Raw genomic sequence first — 20,396 nt, 5'->3', positions numbered from 1 at the left:
TGCCCCCATTTTACTGGGTTATGTAAGACCAAGCACTTGCCCTACCTGTTCTTTATTTTCTCCGGTAGTTCAGTTGCTCAAATTACTTCAAGCTTCTCGGAAGAGAAATGTGTCATGCAGACAAAATGCTATTCTTATTACCTATCTCAAAGGGAGCACTTAAATTTGTTAATATGAAGTGGGTTGACTTTCTTTTTGGTTAAACTAAGTAATGAAGCATGGGCTTCGTAAGTGTTTTTAAGCTCCTTAGATATAGACGTTATATAAATACAAAGCAATATTGAAATGAAACTTCTTTAGGGTGTTTGCCAAGGGACCCAGTGTTAGGAATATCTTACAGGAGAAGATTAAATGAGGGATAGTGTAATGAAGTCTTACTGCTGGAGGTTCCAATAGGGCCAGTTCCAAATCCCACTGGATGTCTGGGTGATTTAGAATACAGCGAGCAACCAAAAGTGGTGAACTTGAAGAAGACTTTTAAAACCATTTCACTGTCTGCCAGTGTAGTTCTATGGCTTGGGAGATTTCCCAAACTCATTACACTGAAAATTATCAAGACGTAATCAAAGAATCCTTCAGAATGGTAATACCTTATATATTTTCACCTTAAAAAAAGTATCCCCTCTTCTAATCATCAGGTAAAAACCTCTTACTATGAGAAATCAGATTCCTTCACTTGAGCACAAGTTCTTTGAGTTCTTGAGTCATTTTAAGATACACAAAAGTTGTATCCAAGAGAAATAAACAATTCTCCTAGTAGAAGGAAAATAGCAAACACACACTGGCAAGGACTGTGAATGTTAAAGGGCTTGCTCCGGAACTCAGAGGATGGAGTCACCCTACAGTTTTCCCTTTGCCAAACTCCAGCCCTAAAATCTTCCCCACTCTCTACCTATCCCCTGCCACGCAGACAGCCAAGGAAGGTAATGAGACATTATGATGCTTTTTCTGATATGTTCTGTTGTCACTTTCTAAAGAAAGTTGAGAATAGCGATGAAGCTAACAAAGAAAATATATACTTAATAAAGCATCTTATAAACATAAATATAATATCTTATAAAATATTTTAAAAGAAAAATAACTGTCAAGCTAAAAAGTAAAACGAACACTAGATTGGGAGACCAGAAACCTGACTTGCACCCCATGCTTTTAGCACCTTACAGGTGGCCATAGATAAGTCACTTTAATACTTTCTGGGCTAAAACATCTGCACCTGGTAGATTAGGACTACTAATCATGCCCTCCCTACCTCACAATTGCTATGTGGAGCAAAGCAGGTAGTGGACATGACCGTGCTTTGAAATATGTGAAGTCTTGTACGTGTATATAGTTTTATTTTTCCCAAGGGTTGAAGCCAACAAAAACAATTCAACGATCAAGTCGGAACTTGCAATTGGTCTGAGAAGCTCAGTGTACATCCATACCCTGACCTCAATGTTGCTAGACGTGAAATGAAGATGTTTTGGCAGCTAAACATTCAGGAAATCTAAAATGCTGCAAACATGACAGATGGGCACACACAGGCTTTGAAATAGAAAAATGGTTTCTTGTTTTAGCCAAGGGCAGAAGCAACTGCTGTCACCTCTCAAGAGAAGGTCCCTCTCCCCTCTTTCCAATGTCCTGTTAGCCAAGAACCATCCTCTCTTGTATATAAGGCTACATCAGTACAATACAGTGTTATTTGATTCAGTAGGAGATTATATTCAATGTGGTTCAACAGATGTCACAGACAAGTCCAAGCCTTGAAGAATCTGGGCATCCCCACCTAAGGGTCTCCTGAATAGTCACCCTCCTGTGGTCAGGCAGCCTCCCTTAGCATTTCCTTTCTCCTTTTCTCTGTCCTTCACACAGGCCTCTTTGGCCACGCTGCCTTCTCCTGCTGGCCCAGCCCCTCTGGAACTTGCACAATCCTGTTCAAGTTCTCTGCTTAACAGACACTGCCGTGGGGCGTGCTTCCTCTGACTCCCACTCTGAGCCACAGCCCAGGGGATTTGCCAGCTGTGCACCCATCAGCCAGCCAGCCTGTGGCCACCTTGACTTCCCAGGGGTCAGAATCTGGCTCCTGAGGTGCCCTACACACGACCTGGGCAGAGAGCCGAGTGAGTGGCTGCTGACCCCACAGCAGCAAGGCTCTGGGGGTCCCAGCGGGGGTTGTCTTAAACGGCGACCTACATCGTGAAAAGGTTCCATCATTCTTCCACTCAGTCTTCCTCCCTCTTCTTTCTTGTCTTCTTCTTCTAACTTAATTCTCTCTTCCCTTCTTTCCTTTCCCTAAGTGACAGGCAAGCCAGTGGCACCTACATACACCCATTGCACTCACAGCCAAAGAGCTTTCTGACTATTTCAAACTTGCTACATGGCTACAGCAAGAAGCTGCCGTTTTCTCTCTGCCCCACACCCCGTTACAACTCCTCCTTGGCAACTTTTTTGTTCTTACAACACCGCCATCGATTAAGTCCCAGGAGAGCATCAACCCCCACAGGCCTTGGTGCTGGCCCTGTATAACCGAGGCTCTGTCTCCCGTCAGCAGGAAGCCCCTTGACCTTCCTCACTCTTCTCTCACACCTCCCAGAAAACCTCATACTGCCCCCTTGCTGGTCAAGCCAAGCCAGGAGGCAGTGACTTTCCCAAGGCCAGGGGACCAGGTCAAACTGTTGTTCGCAAGTAGGTGGTGAACAATTTCATACCCAGCAAGGCTGGCTAATTAGTTCTTCTCAATTTGAAGCAAACCAACAACAAAAAAAAGACTTTCAAAGAGGAGCAAACCCTCTCACGTAAAAGAGAAAGGGGAAAATGTTGCTTGGCAGTTTTCCCCAGAGGCTAAAACATGACTGACAGTATATACCCAAATCTCTGCTCCTTATAAGGAAAAATACAGTTGGACTTGAAGATATAGGATAAGGGCAAAGGTTGAGAAGGTAGGGTCTAAACAGCCAACAATCAGACAGCTCTTAAGCAAAGTTCTTGGTATTGTTCCACGCAATAAAGAGAGGGGATTTTAAACTTCAGCAGCATGGAGGTGAAGTTCAGCCAGGAGCCGGGACAAAGGCATAGACGGCTCTCTGTTGCCATCCAGTGGATAAGCCCTGCGTGATCTCGAGACTCTTCGCTGAACCAGTGCAGAAACTTCAGCCTGCATGAGATCATGTTATCTCCTCCAAAAAATTACTAAAGCTTCCAGAATGTCCCTCTCCTTCCTCCAGTCCTCCCACCTCCCTCATTAGCTGCCTTTGTTTATCTTTGAGATAAAGGGATCTTGGCTGGCCGCTCCTTGTTGACTGAAAAACTCAATACTCAAAAAAAAAAAAAAAAAAACCAGCTTTTGTGGCACATGAACCAAATCTGCAGTTCCCCTAATTGGTTTAAAAGATGGGAAAGAGAAGTGTGGAGAGAGAATAAATGAGAACCAGGGAGAAAGTGTGAGTCTGGCTTCAGCTGAGCGCCAAACGGTAAATAAGCCCTTTTATGGACTCATTTGGTCTCAGCCCTACAAAGGCTTCTAATTGAGGGAGGAAGCAGACAAAAAGGCAGTTTTAAGTGACATTCGATTCTTCCTGAGGAATGCTAAGGTTTGTCATTGATCTGGAGAGGAGATAATGGGGATTCTCAAGTCACTCTTTAAACCAGGAATGGAGTGTTTAGTTCAAATTGTGCTGGAATTTTTGTTTCAAGCACATACCTGGTTTTTCCCTCAGTGGGTCTCCCATCCTCCAGTTTATGCTCTGATGCAGCTGGTACAAGCCCAGGGGCCAGGGGTCTGTCTTTCTAAACCGACAGGTCCCCTGGAGGCATGAGAGCCTCAGTATATATTTCAGGTAGTTTCAAACTGCTTACCTAAACGCTAGGTTTCACTGGAGTCCCACAAATGTTTGATTCAAGTATCTTTAAAAATTACTTTTACCTAAGAAAACAGTAAAATACACTGTCAAGTGCCTCAATATTAAATGTTAACACATCAGGACACCAATAAGTTAACTTGGGTGCCTGGACTTTTTACGAAACCTAGGCCCACGTGCATCTCCTCATGTACGATTGTGCACGAATGTTCCTTTTGCATGCGTTGGCCGGCGCAGGCCAAGTCAGGCCAGGCTCACGCACATCTGCTGGGAGGATGAGCTCTCCCAGTGTGTGGTAAGTTGTATAGTAACCAGTAAAGAGATGACAAGACATGTGATAACAGCACATTACAAACAGTCTCAGCATTTATTCTACATTTTGGATGCTTTTTATTTAACATCTCTTTGTGATAAATGATATTAACAGATGTTAAATATTGGTAGTCATTCAACTTTTTTTTTTTTTTTTTAAAGAATCCAACTATTCCTCTTTTGGGCTTTGAATCAATTTGTTTGAAGAGTATCTAGAGACTGCAGTATGAGCTCATTTAAAACTGTTACCATTTGCAAATACTTATCTGTATGAATTAGAATTTTCCCATTACTGTTCTACCGAATAAAACAAATATTATATTAATAAAGCCAGGATAACATTTATCAGCTGAATTCATTAACAAATACAACAGTAGATTTCTATTGTCTGAAAAGTGTATACAAAAGAACATAAGCGGGCTTCCCTGGTGGCGCAGTGGTTGAGAGTCCGCCTGCCGATGCAGGGGATACGGGTTCATGCCCCAGTCTGGGAAGATCGCACATGCCGCGGAGCGGCTGGGCCCGTCTGTGAGCCATGGCCGCTGAGCCTGTGCGTCTGGAGCCTGTGCTCCGCAACGGGAGAGGCCACAACAGTGAGAGGCCCGCGTACCGCAAAAAAAAAAAAAAAGAACATAAGCTTTGGAGTCTGTTATGGGCTGAATTATATTCCCCAAAATTCACATGTTGAAGTCATAATACCCAGTAGCTTAGGCTATAACCATATTTGGAGATAAAGTCTCTAAAGAAGTGATTAAATTAAAATGAGATGATTAAGGTGGGTCTTAATCCAATTTGGACCTGTGACTCTCTAAGAAGAGGGGATTTGGACACACAAGGAGACACCAGGGATTTGTATGGACAGCGGAGTGTCGGTGTTAAAACAGCCGCAGGAGAAGGCAGCCGTCTACAAGCCAAGGAGAGAGGCCTCAGAAGAAACCAAACCTGCCAACACCTTGATCTCGGACTTCTAACCTCCACATCCGTGAGAAGATAAACACCTATTGTTTAATACCCAGTCTGTGGTATTTTGTTATGGCAGCCCCAGCAAACTAATACAGAGTCTAAAACAATTAGGTCTGAAATTTCCCATTCTACCACATACTACCTGTGTGGTCTTTTAAAAAAAAAAAAACTTATAGAAATATAATTTACATATCCTAGAATGTATCTATTTTAAGTATACAATTCAATGACCGTTTAGTATATTTACAGAGTTGTGCAACCATCACCACAATACGTGTGTAATCATGAGAAAGAGAGCTAACGTCTCTGGGCCTTAATTTCTTCATCTGTAAAATGGGGCTAATACCTTTTGCATGGCTGTGTTTCAAGAATTTAATGACACAACAAAAACATTGGGCACGTGTGTCTGTTTTCTTCCTTCTTTGATCATTCTTAAGACTTGGTGCCCTTCCACCCTAACCCAACTGAGTCTCAAATCCTTGTTGCCTGCCGGACCCAACTTTCTTGTCAAGGCTCCAGGACTTGCAAAACTTGGCACATAACACCCCTCACACCTACTTACTACCTCCTGCCCTATGGGTATAATAGTTAACTTTGGGTCCCTGTGTGGTAGGCAGCCACTAAGACGGCCACCAATGATCCCCGCCTCCTGGTATTCACGTCCTTGTGCAGTCTCCTCCCCTTTAATGGCCCTAGTGACTCACTTCTAATGAAAGGAATACAGCAGAAATGATGGGATGTCACTTCTGAGATGAGGTGACAAAAAGCCTGTGGCGTCCGCTCTGGCTCTCTCGTTTACCCACTCATTCTGAGGGAGGTGAGCTGCCATGTTGAGAATTGCCGAATAGAGACCATGTGACAGAGAACTTGTGCCTGTGGCAGTAGCCAGTGGGGACCCGAGCCCTGCCAACAGCCATGGACATGAGCTTGGACGCAGACCCTTCCCCAGGCAAGCCTTGATGACCACAGCCATGACCAACAGCTTCACTGCAGCCTTCTGAGAGACCCCGAGTCAGAGGTCCCCAGCTAAGCTGCACCAGGATTCCTGACTCACAGAAACTTCGAGATGATAAATGTATGATGTTTTAAGCTGCTTAAAGGGATAATGTGTTACGCAGCAATAGATAACCAATACACCCATCTTCCAGTACTCCAGAAGAAAGAGAGCCAAGATCAGGCTGACCACTTCGGAACAGCCCCTCCTCTGCTCAGTGCCCAACACACTGTCAACGGCCAAGTAACTAACAATTAACATCAGCCCACACTTGGCCTCTAAAAATTTGCCAAAATGGCAGTTGCTTCTGCCCATTACCTCCTCGTCCCATGCTCTGCAAAAAGCACAGCAGTTCCTCTGTGCCCGTCTCCTGGAAGTGCCTTACTACCCTTCCTACCCTGGAATTCCATTGGGGTTGCCTTGTGACCTCAGCTCTCTCATGGGCTGAAAAAGAAGTTAGGATTTTAGAGGCTACCCAGCTTTTTCTCATTGTTAGGGCAGAAGCAGTGTTCTCTTGGGGTTTTCTACGTCTTGAGTAGAAGTGGAATCCCAGACCGTGTTTGAATTTTGATCTCTCTCTTCCTTTCCTTCTGATCAGATGCTGTGACACAGGCTCCAGAAAGCCCACATGACCAAGACAAGGAGGCCTGGACTTATTGAGTCCCAGGTCTGCAGCTGACTGGACCCACCTATTCCATTAACCCCTAAGAGCAGATATGCCTACTGACCTGGAGACAAGAGAAGAGGCTGCCCTAGCAATGGGATTTGAAGACCATCAAGGAGGACCTTCACTCATTGCTTGAACTTCCCACCATCAAAGCCAGTGATGAGTTTGATAACAAATCTGTTGAAGGTAGGCTAACACAGGAAAAAACAATAAACCTGGGTGTTCGAGATTTGAGCTTTTTGCCCAGTTATTCACCAATTGGGCAATCTGTCTTGGGCAATTCACTTCAATTATCTGTGAATCCGTTTTCTTAGCTATTAAAGAAGAACCTAAATGATATTCTTATGACAATATAAAAATGAAATTCTAAATGATCAGAAAGAGACTTCTTTTCTCTGATGTGCATTTATATTACTCTGGGCTTCTTCAGAAGAGCCCACTGTTATGTTGGGCTCTAAGCAAACCAATTAAGCTTTAGGGAAGGTTAAGGAGAACTGCAGTAACTATTATTCTTAGCACGTTTCCCATTCCTTTTTTTTTTTTTTAATCTTTTATCACAACCCCTAGAGTGGAGACTTCCCAATGAGGGTCAGGATGGTCTGCAGACCACAAGTGACGCCCAGAAGGATGTCTGTGTCCAGGCAACCACCTACCATGACGGTGCACTCCCGGTGGATGCCACACTCCTGGAACCCGCAGTGGCGGATGAAGCGGCCGGGCTTGGGGCTGGGCGGCGTCTCCATGGCTCGGACGAGACAGCCCAGCCGGTACCCGCGACGAAGCGGCTGTTCTCAAGTGGGAGCCGGTGGTCCAAGCCGGTGCTCACGAGCAGGCGGCATGGCTGCTGCAGGAAGCGTAGGGCCTTGGGGAGTTTCATGGAGCTGAAGGGCTGGTAGAAGCCCATCTCAACGGCACACACCTTGGGCTCGGGCGGCGCGTACAGCCAGGCACCGGGGCGGTTCACCCTGCAGCGGCTCGGGCCCCACGCCCTCGGCCTCCAGCTCCGAGCCCAGGGTTGCGCTGCCCAGCATGTAGGCCTTGGGCCCGGCGCGCCGGCCCGGCGCTGCAGCAGGTGGAGCGCGGTGCAGTAGGCCGGGCCGAGGACCTTGCGGCTGCTGCCAGGCCCGCAGGGCGGCCGAAGCCCAGGCGCCGCAGCTCCGCGGCACAGGCCTCGCGGGTCTCGCTGCTGTTGTTGGTGACGAAGCCAAGACGCTCGCCCGCCTGCAGCGCCGTCAGGAGGCTCGGCGCGCAGGACGCCGCAGTCTCGCTGCGCCCGAGCGCGCCGTCGCCGTCGGACAGCAGCGTTTCCACGTCATCCAGCGACGCCTCAGCCAGCTCGGCGCTCAGCACCACGCAGCCGGCGTCGCCGCTTCCGGCCTCTGCCTCCTGCTTCCCTGACACACCAGCTGCAGGAGTGGACACGGGACGTAGACCTGGCCGATGTCAGTGCTTTAATCCTCAGAAAGCAATCTTTGAGACATAGGAAAGCCGTTTTCTTCGATTATCGTAAAGATTCTGGAGAAGGTAGTGGTCCTCGGTTTTTGCTAAGCTAGGAGGATGTGCGTTGGGGAATTCTGGCCACCACGTGGAGAAAAGCTTTCTGCAGGATGAAGCCAAGACAAGGAAAGGGGGAAGGGAGAGAGGGCGAGGTCTCTGGGGGGGGCCATGTTCCCGTTCCAGTTTCTCAGACTCTGATCACTGCAGCTATTCTTTAGATTCTGTGAGCAAACCTAGCGCCCTTCCCAGGTACGTGAATGCACGAAAAGAGCGGCTTTGAGTTGAGTTTCAATTACTTGCAACTCGAACAATCCTGATAAATACAGGGACGGTGTGGAGGTAATGAAAACAAGCCCTGCACGACGGGGCACAGAACAAAGGGCTTTGGGCTAAGGTGATGGGACTCTTCAAGGCAGAGAATCCAGGGGACGCAGGTAGAACATCCAACTCGATTCCTTTCCAAATGTACATGCTGGAGATTGCCGACTACTCCTTAGAAAGTGGAGAAAAAATGGAGACTTGTTTTTTTCAAGATCCTAGTCAGACTCTTAGGCAACAGGGTATCCTGGGCATGCTTCCTTTCAAACTGTATTTGTCTGTGAAAGTCAGTTGGTGGCAGGACTAACAGAGCAGCCTATGCTGTCTCTAATGCAGGCAGCCTCTACTTTTTAAGTGCAGTGAGGCTCTGGAGACAATGTCATTGATTAGATTGTCATCTTACCACATTCCAACTGCCAGTGCACTCAGAGCAGAGGCATTGTGTTAGCGCGGACAGCAGGGGTGTTGGAAAAGCATTGAAAGTGGAGTCAGACATCATACTCTCTCACCCACACCCTGTGTGCAAGGGTGAAGGGTGTCACCTCGGTTTTGGAGCCGTGAGATGCTAACAGCTCCTTTGAGGATAGAGCCAATAGCCTTGGCCTTGGTCTCATTAGTACCAAGCTCTAGCCAGCTGAATTAATCATAGAAACGAGCACTTGTCTATGTAACACATGTATTCCCAGGGCAATTAAGCTCTGGGTTTAAAGGGACGTTACATTTATGGTAGCAATCCATATATTGCTGAGTTTTTCCACCCTGCTTGCTGTCATGGAACAGCCAACCCCCCTAACAAGTTTCCCCAAATTACGTCTTGCAACCTCGGGGTTAGGTGGGGAGTTTACAATGCACACACACAAAAAGCCCTGACAATCACAGCATGGTCTCCACTTCCATACTCTTTTTACCATACTCTCTTTCTCTGCCCCTTTACTGTCACCAAAAAAGGACTGCCATTGTGTCCTTCAGATACCAGCAATGCACCAACACCATATTGCACTGACATAAGGAAAAATTCTCTTCTAATTCTTAATGCCCACCTATAAGAACCACCAACCACAAGCATTGCGCCCTGTGAGCGCGCAGAAACACACACACACACACACACACACACACACCCCTTAGTGATAACGTCTACCACAATGATCCCAAAGAAATGGTATGTTATACCCCAAATCTTAAAAGGATGTGTTGTACAAAGCACCCTTTTCCATTCCCATTCTTTTCTTTTCATTTCCCATGGCCCCAGATGTGAATCCAGGATGCCGACAGGTAACCAGCCTCCAAGACAACTCCAAAGCTATCCTCCAGCCAGAGACCCCCAGTACACAAGCACTTATTCCTGTCATCCGAAACATTCTGGGGTTCCATAACCAATCCTCGTGCTTCACTTTGACGTTTTGGTTGCATGTGCATAATTTCTACTTCTGTGTCACATAATAGATCATACAGCGGTTGCTGTTGAATCCAGGAATCTTGAGAAGGAAGGCTCACCCCCCAGCTTGCCTCATAGAAGGGGAGTCACACTGTAGTGTGCTTCACGGTATAGTGAAGAAGATGAATGAGATCAGGGTCATCTGAAAATGACAGGCCGGAATTTATTTTTCTCTCTGTTCCTTGCCTGACATCTTTTTTTTTTTAATTTATTTTATAGAGCAGGTTCTTATTAGTTATCAATTTTATACATATTAGTATATATATGTCAATCCCAATCTCCCAACTCATCCCACCATCCCCCCACCCCCGCTTTCCCCCCTTGGTGTCCATACGTTTGTTCTTTACATCTGTGACTCTATTTCTGCCTTGCAAACTGGTTCACCTGTACCATTTTTCTAGATTCCACATATATGCGTTAGTATACGACATTTGTTTTTCTCTTTCTGACTTACTTCACTCTGTATGAGAGTCTCTAGGTCCATCCACGTCTGTATAAATGACCCAATTTCGTTCCTTTTTATGGCTGAGTAATATTCCATTGTATGTATGTACCACATCTTCTTTATCCATCCATCTGTCAATGGGCATTTAGGTTGCTTCCATGACCTAGCTATGTAAATAGTGCTGCAGTGAACATTGGGGTACATGTGTCTTTTTTAATTATGGTTTTCTCAGGGTATATGCCCAGTAGTGGGATTGCTGGATCATATGGTAATTCTATTTTTAGTTTTTTAAGGAACCTCCATACCATTCTCCATGGTGGCTGTATCAATTTACATTCCACCAACAGTGCAAGAGTGTTCCCTTTTCTCCACACCCTCTTCAGCATTTATTGTTTGTTGATTTTCTGATGATGCCCATTCTAACCCGTGTGAAGTGATACCTCTTTGTAGATTTGAGTTGCATTTCTCTAATAACTAGTGATGTTGAGCAGCTTTTCATGTGCCTCTTGGCCATCTGTATGTCTTGGAAAAATGTCTGTTTAGGTCTTCTGCCCATTTTTTGATTGGGTTGTTTGTTTTTTTAATATCGAGCTGCATGAGTGGTTTGTATATTTTGGAGATTAGTCCTTTGTCCGATGATTCATTTGCAAATATTTTCTCCCATTCTGAGGGCTGTCTTTTCGTCTTGTTTATAGTTTCCTTTGCTGTGCAAAAGCTTTTAAGTTTCATTAGGTCCCATTTGCTTGTTTTTGTTTTTATTTCCATTACTCTAGGAGGTGGATCAAAAAAGATCTTGCTGTGATTTATGTCAAAGAGTGTTCTTCCTATGTTTTCCTCTAAGAGTTTTATAGTGACCGGTCTTACATTTAGGTCTCGAATCCATTTTGAGTTTATTTTTGTGTATGGTGCTAGGGAGTGTTCTAATTTCATTCTTTTACATGTAGCTGTCCAGTTTTCCCAGCACCAGTTTTGAAGGGACTGTCTTTTCTCCATTGTATATCCTTGCCTCCTTTGTCATAGATTAGTTGACCATACCTTGCCTGACATCTTATGGAGAGATGTATGAGCCATTAAAATCGAAAGTCAAACTACAAAACAAAAGGAAGAGAGAGTGAGTTGGGACTCAGACAATCCACCAACTAGGTGAGTCAATCTTCTTTAATCCAGAGTGCTACAAGTTTCCAGACCACGTGGTAACTTTTTAGATTCAAATTCAAATCCTAGGTACCAAGGCCCCCTCATCTTTCTAATCCTGTGTTAGGGACTTTCTTATGTATTATGCCACTTAATCTCCACGATGAAACTGTGCTATCTATGATATTTGAAAAAAGATATGTACTTTATCTTTTGTTCTCCAAGTAACACATATTCACTCTAAAAGAAAAACATCTGATAAAAAGAGACATTTTAAAATCATCCATAATTCCCATGCCTAAAGAAAAGTATTTTAACATTTTGACATGTATGATATATATTATTCTACCATCTTTCCCTACGTATATATAACATATAATTTATAATATTACAACTTTTACATTTTTTCTGAACAAGATAATAGTGAATTTTATTCCATGACAGGAAATGTAATTTTTTTCTACAACATGTTAAGGTTACATAAAGTTCCATCATACACCACCCACCATGATATATTTAATGGATTCCCCGTTGTTGGAGATTTAAGCTGTTTCCAGTTTTTAGTTATCATAAGAATGCTTTGATCAACATTCTAATAGCAACATCTTTGCGTGTAACCATGATTATTTCTTTTGGATTGGTTCTTACAAGTAGAATTTTGGGGTCATAGCGCATGTCAAATGTTAAGGGTTTGCTTCTGTTGTACCAAATGTCCCCCTAAGTAAGTTAGAGCACTTGAACAGCCTCAAGTAGTATAAAAAAGTACGAATTTCCCTGCAGCACTGCCAGCATTTTTACTTTTATCTTTGCTGATTTTTTGGAAGAAAAATTAACTTTCATTTGTTTAAAATGTGCAATTTTTGACATTTACCAGGGAGGCTAAATATATTTTTCATGGGTTTACTGGCCATTTACACTTCTTCTTATGTAAAGTGATGTTCATTTCTTCTGTGTCTTTGAATTCATTCCTCTTTTTCTTGTCGATTTCTAAATGCTTTATTATTAAGTATTCCATAAGCACCGCAAATATCTTGTGATTAACTCTTCCATAAGGACCAAAAATGATGTCTCCCAGTTTGCCTTTTAATATATTTAGTATCTGGTATACCTAAGTTTTCATGATAAATTTTTATGGAGTCAAATTATTTCATATTTTTCTTTATAGTTTTTATATTTTCATGCATTGTTAGAAAGGCTTTCCAAGATTGTTATTTTTTAATTACTTCATTATCTTTTAGAACTATAAAGTTTTGTTTCCACAGGAAAGTCTTTACTTTGGGTGTGGTCTGAAGGAGAAATCTACATTTATTAAATGGCTAGCCATTATTAGGTAATCCTTTCTCTTCTCACTGAGTTGAAATGCCAGTCTTATCACCTAAAAAAAATGTTCTGTTATTTTGAGTCAATTTCTGTTCCATTTCATTGATTTAGCACAGAGTGACTCTCCTCATTCTGTGTCCTGCCTTTTCCATGTATCCTGCTCTACCACTGAGAAACTGATTCCTTTTCTACACAGAATGAACACTAGGCATCTGTTTTTAGACTTCCTTGAAAAGCAAGGAGTGAAAATAATGATTAGCCATGGATAGCTTTAAATCAAAGAGTGTCATTCAAAGCAAATCATTCCTAAAGTAATGGGCTTTACTCCTAGTGTTTTTGTTACTATTAGCCATTAGCAAGTGAAAGAGAAAAAAAAAAAAAGTCCTGTTAAAACACTTGTTGCTCCCTTTATTAACCCTTGAATTACATGGAGATCCAGTTAAAGTCAGGTAGGAGTTGGCCAGAGTAGCTGTGCTTTACAATCCACATATATGAAGCAGAGAGCTGTGACCCATCCACATGGCCATTCTTCTCGGCCGCTGCTCCTTTAACATGCTAGAGTAAGAAGCCACTTATGATACTGGGTAGTGTAAATAGGCCTTTGACCCTGCACCAAAGACCTCTATCACTCACTGTTTTGAATCTGTTTCTGGTCAATTCAGTTGGCCCGAACGCAGCTCTAATGAGGCTGAGGTCACGGGTTCAATACCAGTGTGGTCTAATTACCAATAAGTCAACTGTTTCAGCGTCTCAGCTTGTACTTCTAAACCAAACCAGCCCCTTTTGCATAGTCCCAGGTTTGGACACACAGGGGACAAGGCGAGAGAGCAGAGATAAATCAGAACAAATCTCCCATCATACTGGGACGTGCACTCAATGCCCTGCTGTTGGCAGGTCAGTAGCAGGGTTTTGGAGACAAGCAATTGGAGCACATTTTTCTATTGGCACCACGGCCGTCAGTAATTGGCATCTAATCCACCCCCCCAGTCCTGCAGAAAGGCTGCCAAACTCCCCTTTCCAAGGACTTACTATTCTAATTTAGAGAACAGAGTTTGGGGAGGTGGCAGTGTGTCCGGCGCTTTAATGGGATTGTTTGCAGTAACCATGGATGCCTAGGGGAAACTCAGTCGAAAACTAAATGAAGATATAAGCTTTCTTTTTAATTTCATTAGGAAGTAAGTAAAACATGTTAAGATAACTTGGAAAAGAAGCAAAGAAGGAAAACATCCAGTCTCGCCAACATAACACATATACAATTAGAAACTTTAGACCCATTGTTTTACTTTTTCATCACCATTTTAAGGCATTACACAAATAACATTCTATAGGAGGGACAAACATTTTTCGAGAAAATGGAAATTACCTACTATCTGTTAACAAGGTGACTATTGAACATTTTCCCGGAGATGCTCAGATGCTCAGTGCTCACCCACGGAAGCACTGCGTTTGGAGTGACTTCTCATAAATGCTGAGTCCTCAAAGATGCCGACCCACCAACCCCACAAAAGGCCCATCAGTTAAATTTCCCAGGAAATAGAAGATGCCTCAGTAACCTTGATACCGCTTAATGCTTCAAACACCAAAGAAGTTTCTAATCACAAGTATTCAGCACAGTGTCATTTGGAAAACATCAAGAGTGGAGGAAAAAGTCCTCCTACCTAATGTGAATGCAGCAGAATTGGCACTCTCCTTTAGAACGTACTGTAATTTCTCATGGAAACACTTTGTGAAAAGCCAGTCATATATCGTAGCCCCTAAGTATGAAACCACGGGTCCCTCTAACCACACAAAACAGCTGTGCCCTCGGAGGAAAGGTCATCTGCTGCAGTCATGTTTCTTTCTACTTTTAAAGAAATGTCAGACCATGTTTTATGCGGTCCTTATGACAGGGTGCTGTTTATTGTATCACCAAGCTGCCATAACTTCAGGACGAGGAAACTGCCATTATTTGGAGAGTATATATCTTTCTGACTTGCAGGAAAGATGAAAATTAAGAACGGCCCTCTTTTGGAGTGGGTCTAAGTATTCTTTGACAGTCTCCTACAATATTTCAAACGTCTTCGTCAGACCGATAAAACCCAACGCTCACCTCACTTGGCCCAGCTGAAGCTGTGGAGGAGTTAGGACGTTTATCGCAAGTGTGGTGTGAATTCTGCCACTTGGCAGATGTTTCTGACTGAGAGCTTGCAACCAGCTTGCTTGGTGCCCCCAAGGACGATGAAATGTACATATAGAGATTGTATGACAGTGGGAAATAATAATGCTAGCTAAAGTTGATCAAGTGCCAGGTTTCTGTGCTAAGCCTTCTACACACATGACCTCAATTTGTCCTCATTACTTTGGGGACACAATGAGAACCCTATGACGCAGACAAGAAAACTAAGAAAGAAATCAAGGGACTTGCCTCAAGGTCATACTGCTGCAAAGCAAGGGTGCCAGGGTTCAAACCTGGGTCTTGTCACCCAGAGCCACACATGTAATCAACATGTGTTGACCACGTGATGTTTCCCAGGCAGTGTGGTCCCACAGAATAATAAGGACCTTCTTCCCCAGTGCTCATACGCTCCTATTACGATCTAAGTTGGAACTGAGAGAATAAGTTCCCTCCGCGTGGTAACAACTGTGTGACAGCTTTCACTAGAAATCAGATCTGTATGACCTCCAACTCTATACTCAAGATGCCAAAGTTCTTGACCTGGAGAGTTTTCTAGAGATAAGAAGTAAAGGGAATGTGAAACATTTTCGAAAACCTGCTCCAGGTCTTAATTATCTAGGATCAACAGGGGAGGTGCTTTGATAAAGTCACTCGAATATTCTATTTAAACTCCTAATCAAATTCTGTTTCAAAGTGTGTTTCTGCTCTAGCGTAGGTGAAATTTTAGGAACGCCAAGCTGCTTCAGAAATCAGTTTGGATCTGGACCAAGATTATGAGGGACAAGCGATGAACTAAACTAAGTGCAACCTGAGTAAGTTAGTCAACCAGTTCCTGGCTCGGGGTCACCAGCTAGTGGTGGCATTGTACAGTCTAGGCAAGGTCCCTGCTGATGAGAGCTCGCCCTGGGGATAGGGAAACCACGAGGTTCAGACTGAGTAGGTGACGTGGCCAGGAAACTTTTTTCTGCTTAAAGAAAGAAAATCACAAGGGAGGCTGACAGCTGATACACAAATTTACTTTCTCTCCTTCCCCCTGGCTTGCTTCCCACCCCGCATTCCCCTCCTTGCTGTTCTCCCTGGGGCTGGGGGAGGGGTGGTCCGAGCCTGCGGTGGGAAATCACGGGATAGGTGGGCTGGCTTCTAGCCCCTGCTCCGACACTCACTAGCTTTGTAACTCTAGACACTTCGCTTAACCTATGTCTTTTGACCTCAATTCCTTCTTTTTTTTTTCAGCAGATTTGTATTAAATGCCAAATGAAATGTCCATATTTCATTGGTGACGTGAGGAGCTAGGCTAAATGGACCCTAGATCCTTTCGCATTTTAAAACGCTGTGACTCTCTCCCTCTTATGTGATGCTCCTTTTTTTACTTCCTTCCTTTCCTCCCTACATCCTTCCTCTGGCACCTGCATCCCAGCCCACCTCTAAGTCTCGCTCTGACCCGGAAGCAGAGAAATAAAGATGGAGGAGAGAGATTCGGTAGGTACCTGTGGAATCTTTCTTCCTTTCTTTTTCTTTCTTTCCTCTCTTCTTTCTTTCTCTCTCGCTCTCTTTCTTTTCTTTCTTTCCTTCCTTCCTGACGCCAGGGTACCTTTCTTTGACTTTTCAAGAACATGTTTCAGGGACTAAAGAGACCACTCTTCGTTCATTTCCTCATTCAAGCAAACATTTTGAGTGTCTGCAAGCGCCAGCTTTTTGTGAGGCATGATCATCACAGTGACCCTCAATGGGATCTGGGAAATATTCACTCACATTCATTTGCAAACTGTGGTTCCTCGAAGAGCAAAGGAACTGATGTGCATTGTAATCACTTGCCTTTACAGGAGTGTCTAAACCAAGCACCTAGACTACGTTAAAGGGGCAGCCACAGGAGTCCACTGCCATAAAGCCCTCTGGACAAGGACAGTCAGTACGTGCCAACTCTGTCGAATGCATCCAGCCTTGCTGCTTGAGAAGAACTTCAAAGGGCTTGAGAAATAGCTAGACCAGCATTGTCCAAGAGAGCTTTTATGATCAGGGATATATTCTGTATCTGCACTGTCTGATATGGAAGCCACTAGCCACATGGTTATTGAGCACTGGAAATGTCACTAGTGTGACTGAGGAACTAGATTTTAAATTTTGTGCTACTTTAAGTATTTAAATTTAGATAGCCACATGTGACTAGTGGTGACCACACAGGGCAGCTCAGAAATAGAATATTAGACACATACGAAAGGACACAGTTCTCCTAGACAGGATACAGCAAACTATGTAAAATGGAAGGCAGGTAATATTGTATAAGATGATGATGAGATTAAGGGTAATCAAATCCTGAATCATGGGACTGTTAAGAGGAAAAATGCCAAAACAAGGAGAAGAGAGGGCTCTTACTCTTGGGCAGCGTCAGGTGTCCCTGGTACATAGTAGCTCTCCAAAACTTCATTGGATGGATGAATGGTTCTGGTTAGGCTTGTTTGGTTATTATAAAGAAAGGAGACTCACCCACATTAGCTTAAGCAAATGATGGCAATAACTGTAAAAAAAACTGTACTTGTTCTGCAAAGGGGTTAGGATCTTTCAGACCTCCAAAATCAGGAGCTAAATAGAGCTAGGTCTCATGATGATTGGGTGGCTCTGGAATTTCCACCATTATGGAAAAAAAAAAATAGCATGATATCAGACACCTATAAATACTGTATAAGCACATTTGTGGGTTTTAGCTCTGTTAAGTGCCAATGATAACAAAAACGCCTTTTAAAGAGTATATCAAGAAAAAGAAAGATAAGTAAGTCTTCATGCTTGGGACAGAGGTTGCTATTAATTGATCATGGATAGAAGTAGAACTACTTGGGTCCAGTTTATTTTTTTCCTCCTAGCTTATCTCAAGAAGATTGATCTTCATATTAGAAGAGGTAATGCAAACATTTCAAGAGGGAAACCAGGGTTGGTTATAATACCCCCCATTGCTCTCAGAAAGTTCAGGTCTCCAGATCCGCACAAATTATACCACCAGGGTCTTGTAGAAATAATGAAAGCTGAAATGCTATGGATACTTTCTGAACAACTATGAAGAATGAGAGAAGTCTCGGGAGGCTGGAGAGGATTGAATGTTTTCCCAGTTTTCAAGAAAGGGAAGAAAAAAGGTTCTATAAACTAAAGACCAAATAGACTTGATGATCATCTTGAGAGCAATTTCAAAGTGGGTTTTAACAGAAATGCTTTGTGGACATACTTTGAAAGGACAGCAGTGACCACCAAGAGTCAGTACAGGTTCACTCAGAATAAATCATGCCAGTCTAACCTTCATTCTGCTTTTGGCACAGAGAATTGCAAGACATATAAATCACACTTCAGCAAGGCGTTTGACAGTGTCTCTCGTTAGAACCTTATGGACACGATGGAGAAATGTAAGCTAAATATTGGAATCGTTAGATAGATTAATAAGCACTTGGATGGTTTACCTCACAGAGTTGTGTTTAATAGATGGTTGTCACCTGAAGGGAGGACTTTATACTGTGCCATAGAACTATTTGTCCTTGGCCTGCTCTGCTAAACATTTGCATGACTTAGATGAGGACAGTGATGGTGTGTTTATTAAATCAGCAGATGACAGGAAACTAAGAGGGAGAGAGAACAGATTTCAGGCCCCAAATCTTCTCGGTCTGAGACAGACAATGGGCCAACTTTAATCAACTTCCAGTGTGAGGACCTGCCCTAGTTCATTCACACTGACAAACACCCCCTCTGGTTTCTTGAAAGACCAGAAGGGGTGAAGCCATGAAAACCTTGCCTGAGTGATTAAGAACTCAGCTTCCACCATCTTCCGTGATCAGAGCACCGGAAACAATTTGCCTTCCAGTCTTTTGGTCTGTTTTGTTTTGTGGTCAGTATAACAGGCGCAACATCTCTTATCTCATCCCTTGGCTCTTGTTAGGACTGACCCCTGGAATGACTCCTCAGTCCCTTGTCTTGGCGCCTTGCTCTCCAGGAAGAAATTTCCAAGTTTCAACCGACAGGTATGGCCCCCGGTGCTTGGTTTCTCTTCCTGGTGAGGAACTTGCAAAGCCAAGTCTTGCAGTTTGCCTTGTGATGGGGCTTCTGTCCAGAGAGTGACCATCCTGGGCTTGTTGTGCAAAGCTGCACTATCCTCTGTCCAGAAGGCTCTGCTTGATCTCTGATGTCATCTAAAAGCTCCAGCCAACCCTGCTTTGCCCCTGAACACTTTGGGACTACAGCCACTGTGACATATGATGGACAATTGAAGTTGGTTGTGTTCAAAAACCAGTTTTACAAGGGGCACAGTAGCTTGTGCTCAGTTGATGATGAACCCAAAAGCCAGTGTGATTCCAAGCTCTGCTATCAGAGATAATGAGTCCATCATAAGAGAAGTGAACATCTTTCTCCCCCTTGTGCTAATTAGACCATGATAGGTACCACATGGAGAAACATTAACAAATGGAAACTTCCTTGGAGAAGAATATCTAGCAGAGTTAAGAGGCTTGAAACTGACTAAATAAGCCAAAAGTTGGAAACATTGGATGTTAACTTTGAAAAGACCATAATAGAAGCCAAGTTTGGGGTCTGGCAAGTGAAGAAGGATTGGAGTTATTCTACCAGACAAAGCAAGCGTGATGGGTAAAAACTACAGAAAATCAGATTTATTACAACAATCTCTAACAACCAGAACTGTCCAAGACTGACCCAGGCTATTTTAGGAAGTTTTGAGTTCCCTGTTGCTAGAAGTGCTCAAAAAGAGACAGTATGTTATCTGTAATGTTGCAGTCAAAATGCATGATCTCGTATGTAGTTAACTAGAAAATATTCAAAGCCCTTTACACCCTAGGTCTATGATTTTATAACGATATATCTGATTTTAACTTGGGCTGTTTTTTCCCTATTTTCCTTGTCTACTATTCCAAGAATATATTATAGAGAAGATATATGGCCTCTCTTTTTAAGTTTGCAAGGCCAGGCAGAGGGAAATTGGGGAAGACCAAGATTAATCCTTCTTTGAAGGTACAGCTGGTAAATATCTGGTCTCCAAAATTCTCCTCGCCATTTGTGACAATCCTTGCCCCCACCCTAGCTCCCTTGGGTCCTTTGAAATATGACTTCAATCCCATCCTGTTATCAGACTCTGGACAGCAGTTCAGTTTCCCTCCCAAGCCTTCCTTGTTACAGATGGGAACCATTCCGGGACACTGTGGCCAAGCCTGGTGGAGGGGGCCTTGCTTACTCAGTCATTGAAACCCACACAATGACCCGACTGGCTCCTTCTCATCCCATGATAAGAAAGGGAACAGAGAAAGGAGGGAGTGATAATGTAGAAGAAGCTGAC

At 43.6% G+C, this 20,396-nt stretch overlaps 1 pseudogene; it reads right to left on the bottom strand.

Annotated features, from left to right (window-relative positions):
• LOC132522692 (glycerol-3-phosphate phosphatase-like) overlaps nucleotides 1-20,396 on the bottom strand; it is a 60,254-nt pseudogene that overhangs the window by 13,035 nt on the left and 26,823 nt on the right.

Source organism: Lagenorhynchus albirostris, chromosome 7 (assembly GCF_949774975.1).
Source record: "Lagenorhynchus albirostris chromosome 7, mLagAlb1.1, whole genome shotgun sequence".
In the NCBI taxonomy this organism is placed as follows: Eukaryota; Metazoa; Chordata; class Mammalia; order Artiodactyla; family Delphinidae; genus Lagenorhynchus; species Lagenorhynchus albirostris.
Note: the sequence above shows the minus strand (reverse complement) of the source record. Positions and strands in the feature narration are given on the sequence as shown.